This window comes from Acanthopagrus latus, chromosome 21 (assembly GCF_904848185.1).
Source record: "Acanthopagrus latus isolate v.2019 chromosome 21, fAcaLat1.1, whole genome shotgun sequence".
In the NCBI taxonomy this organism is placed as follows: Eukaryota; Metazoa; Chordata; class Actinopteri; order Spariformes; family Sparidae; genus Acanthopagrus; species Acanthopagrus latus.
In genome coordinates, this window is record NC_051059.1 from 20,199,451 (window position 1) to 20,204,104 (window position 4,654).

The 4,654-nt window shown below is 42.7% G+C and overlaps 1 long non-coding RNA gene across 9 annotated transcripts; it reads left to right on the forward strand.

Moving 5' to 3' along the window:
* The first annotated feature begins 391 nt into the window (after positions 1 to 391).
* On the forward strand, positions 392 to 4,386 carry LOC119010590. 9 transcript variants are annotated; one of them, XR_005072008.1, is made up of 9 exons: positions 392 to 543; positions 1,311 to 1,395; positions 1,686 to 1,712; positions 2,124 to 2,226; positions 2,753 to 2,877; positions 2,972 to 3,112; positions 3,232 to 3,295; positions 3,618 to 3,791; positions 4,140 to 4,386. It is a non-coding gene; the product is annotated as an uncharacterized LOC119010590 (long non-coding RNA). The 9 variants fall into 9 exon arrangements; XR_005072010.1 differs by having other exon boundaries at positions 392 to 708; positions 3,618 to 4,386; XR_005072011.1 differs by having other exon boundaries at positions 2,955 to 3,112; positions 3,618 to 4,386.
* The last annotated feature ends 268 nt before the right edge of the window (positions 4,387 to 4,654 follow it).

The window sequence follows — 4,654 nt, forward strand, 5'->3', positions numbered from 1 at the left end:
CAATGGCTCTACCTCGCATGGATTTTCCCTCATCCCATCTATAGGTATTGACGCACGCTACTCGGGTGATCCCTCAGGTACATTATCTGAACCAGACTGCTTGTTTCTATTATGCCAAATGCGACTGTAGCAACATGCTAGTGAGAGTTAGCAAGAAGATGGATGATTCTGGGTGAAGCAATAAGACCCATTTGTTAAGTGTTCTTGAGCAAGACAGCAGAGACAATGCTCTTCACATTAATTAAGGGAACAATCACAACTGATAGATCTTCACAAGGATCAATATTCCATGAACTGCAGCATTGGAACACTGATGACATAGATGTACAAGCCGTGCCCAAGTGCTTTTTTTTTAAAAATGTATTCTTAATTCCACAAAGTGTCCTTTGTCCAACAGCTGAGGGCATTTTCACTTTGGTTTCTGTAACCCATTGGACTTTATTTTTAACAGCAACAATAAAACGGGAAATTCTGTGATGAGGAACTGGATAAGCCGCTCTGTCATTTAACAGTATGGTAAACAGTTGGCAGATGAAAAAAAAAGTGAGTGTGGAGGAGTGACAACAATAGTTCTTTGAGTCAGCAAAACACCCAGCTCTGGATCTCCCCGTCACAACCTCCACTGATTTTCACAGCGACCTTTTGATGTATTTCAATAAACTGCGGGGCTGTCCCACGGGGCGCCACCTTCATCAGAGCAGCCCACTTGTGTGTATTCATAATTAATCTTTCAATAAGGGGATCCTCACATCTGAACCGTGCGTGGGCGCGTGTGTTTGCGGGGGCGTGTGCATGGGCGTGAAGGTGAAACCGATGTGAGAACTTTATCTTGAAAGACCCAAAGGTTTCTCTGCTTGACACTCTGGGGCTTACCTCTTTTCCTGTAACCTTTCCAGGTTTTTTTTTCTTTTCTTTTTTTTTCCCTTACCAGCGCGCATTTCCCCGTATAAACAAAAACAGTGGGCCGGAGGGAGAAATACTGCAGGGTCATGGTAGGAAATAACATTTAAACGGCCAATCATCATTACCAAAACACACATCTGAGGGCAGTCGAAACAGCTCATAAAACCTACGTATCTGTCAGATTAAGAATGCAGCTGACAGTAAGTTGCTGAGGAGGGCAGAGCTGTAGTTTATGATGGCTGACAGATAAGACTGGTATTTATTCCTCTAAATGTCTGCTGATCTTGTTTGCTCATGAAACTTTATTAGTCTGTTTTCATCTACTCTGGCATCAAAGATCATCTTATTAAAAAGCTCAAATGATTTAAAAAAAGAATGTTCCTGTCTATGTTTTCTTTCTGTTTCAGGAGCTGTGTGCTTTATTTATACTTTACACAGTGACCTTTCACAGATTACAGAGATTCCAGGGAATGAGAAGAAGGAAGTGAAAGGGTAAAAGAAAACTCGGTTACACAGTAAAAGCATGAACATTTTAAGGGGAAGTCTGAATGTCATCAGACTCCGAACTGGCTCACGGCAGCACACAAAATTTGATTATTCTCAGTAAGCAGCACCACAATCATTTCAGAACAGTTGTTCATTCTTGCTTTGTTCTGTTTATGCACTTACTTTTACTCTTGCGAGTTTGAGGAACCAACTGAATCAACAGTTGGGAGATATGTCAGAGAGATATGAACTGACAAGAACATTTGTTTGTTTTACATGTGGACCTTTGCTGCCAGGAGGCGTCTCTGGAGCTCTGATTCCAGGTACTTTTTTTCTACTCGTACTCGTGTTAATTTTTGGGATTTCTTTTCAGCCAGGTCACCAGTATCAGTGCACACACAAACACAAGGGATTATGTAATCATTAATCCAAATGCCAATGAAAGACAGTGCCATGGTAACTGCTTCGGTGAGACCAAAACAGAAAAGGATCATCAGAATAAATCCCACCTACTCGCATCCATCATACTTCAATAAAACCGATGTTAATTAACAGTCTTTTATTGTTGGTCCACAAAGCTCGGTATTTACAACCCCACTATCTCTCTATAAAGGTGTTGTAAACTGACCCAAAGTGAGAGCAGGTTTGGGCAGAGTTCAGCTCGGGGAGTCTGTATCAGTCTGTGTCGAGCTCTAAAATGTTCTCTTTTCCTGTCATCACTCCCATTCTGAGAGGCTGCAGAAAGTCCGAGCCACAGTAATCTTTGCCGGGAAGAAACTCAAGATGTCCTCTTGTGAATCTTCAGACACATCATGAATATTCATCCGGGGCCGTTAGGTGCGTCTATGTCTGCTTTCAGTAGAGCTAATCATTAATGAATCTGTTCTCCCCACGGCGGTGGTTAAAAGCGACTCCTGTGGAATTTATTACGCCGTATAGTGTCAGCTCAGCCTCAGCTTAGTCACTTGTCACGTGTATAAATCACACACGACTTCTCCACTCATACAGTAGGACTACACACACACACACACACACACACACACACACACTCTCTCTCTCTGCTTTTACTACAGCTGTGGTCCTCTGTGCGCGCATGTGTGTGTGAGCATGACAGCGAGACAGAGATCGCAGACAGATACAGACACTGACAAATGCTCACATACGAACGTATGCATGGTTGCTCTTATCAGTGCGCGACATTTGCATGCATGCAGGCACATGTGCAAAATAACAACCTGTCATATAAACATCACGTTTGAGATTACGTTCAAGAAGATCTAGATTTCCAGGGCATGCATTCAGACACATGCTGGTTGCTTACAAACATATGCATTGTTAGTGACGTATCTGTATCCTCCATCAGCACAGTGTTCAAGCCGGGATTCCACACTGCAGCACACTATGTCACCGATTTTTATCTTGCACCATTTTTCATTCCCTGACGTTCACGTCGCACACAAAGTGACAACGGTGCAAGCAATACGTTGGGTGAGAATATAAATGGCCCCTGTTCAAAAACAGCAGATTACAGAATGTGGCCTCTGATTGAAAGTAATAATTTGAAGTCATTTCTGGTTTCCAGACATCTGAATCAGACCACTGAATTACAGCCATTATCAGCAGTAGGTCTGGTGTTAGGCGTGCTGACGGCTGCTTGGGAAACAATTGACCAACCAGAGATTAGTCGACCGGTTTTAGACTGAGGGCGTCATCTGTTTACAAAGTGAGCTAGCAACCTAGTGATTAATTAATGAGAAAAAACAGTAACAAAAATGGTGACTAGTTTGGATCAGATCAACTCCAAACAATCTGCTGCTAACTGTATTATGTTTGTACATGCAGGTAGGCCGAACAACTGGGGCAGCGTTGGCATTTACACCACTAGCACAGCAGCGTTGGACTGCAGGTAGAGGTTTGAAGACTAGCTGGTTAGCATGCTAACGTCACTAGATACCCCTGCAACACAATACATAGACGTCGATGACATAACTTCAAAACTTCATCACAGTCTGTTGATAGTTGTACTTGACATTTGGAATGTTTAAAACTAAAATTCCCACGTACTGCCCCTTTAAAGATACAACTCTTGAGTTAAACACGTTTCTTTGTTAAACGCTCAGAACTGAAATATTGGCTTTTGCTAGAAATCTTTGAAAGTCAGCATCGACTTCAAAATTAGTAACACGCTGTAACCGTCGAGTCATCTCACACCAGCTTTTTCCTTCCAGCGAACCTCTCACTGTGCAGCCCCCTTGTCACAGCGAAGTGTGACATTACTGTCACCTTCCACCCACTAACACACAAACACACAGACACACAAAGAAAGACAGCATTAGCGCATTACAGGATGTGTTGCCATGGCAATGCGACAACCCATAATCACACTGAGTGTGTGTCTCTTGGTGAGTCAGGCCGCGTTAATCCATATTCAGGTCCTCTGAGTGCCTATTTGTCCTGCATTTGCCAAAGTGTGTGTGTGTGTGGCACTGTGATTTGTGTGTGTTAACATTGTCAGAGCATTTGCTGAGTTTCATAGAAGAAGTTTTTCGAGTCAGTGTCTGGACACCAGAGACTGTTAGAGAGTGTGTGTGTTAGTGTGTGTGTGTGTGTTTGAGACAGAGAGAGACAAGCTGGGGTAGTCACTTTGTTGAGAGGAGTCCCTAATGTTTTCTCCAGCGACCACCTGCTCCTCTCTCGCTCTGCCTCAGTCTCGTTGTCTCTGTTTTTTCTCTCTCTGATGTATTTTCCAGAAACCAGGTCTCCGCTAATTTATCCTGAGGTTCCTCCCTCTCGCTGAGTCTGGTATAGTCCCAGGTGCAAAGCTTAAAAAAGCAAAACTCGGAAAATCCTTTTTGTGCAACCGAGAAGCCCCGTTGCACACAGTCACCTTACGTTAACACAACCAGAGTGGGAAACATGTCTGTAACACTGAAAGCTACTCATGTCTCAACTGATGTACACGCTACTACAGCACATTAAAATATTGCTCAAATGTAATGAGAGCTTACATGTAGACATTTTCTGTATGAAGAAATAAACTAACTTCTTTTATTTTCTCTTTCAAAGCTTCTTACTACATGCATGTCATCACACACATGGATTATAAAACTGGCAGTTGATTTGCAGTGTGTAGATCTGTGAAACTGTCGAAGTTGTTGTGTCCGGTCATCATTGTCAGCCTTCACTGTAATGTTAAAAGACAAGCAGTAAAACACGATGGTCCGAACACGTAAATTAAGAGCCTAATGTGTAGTTATTAATGAGA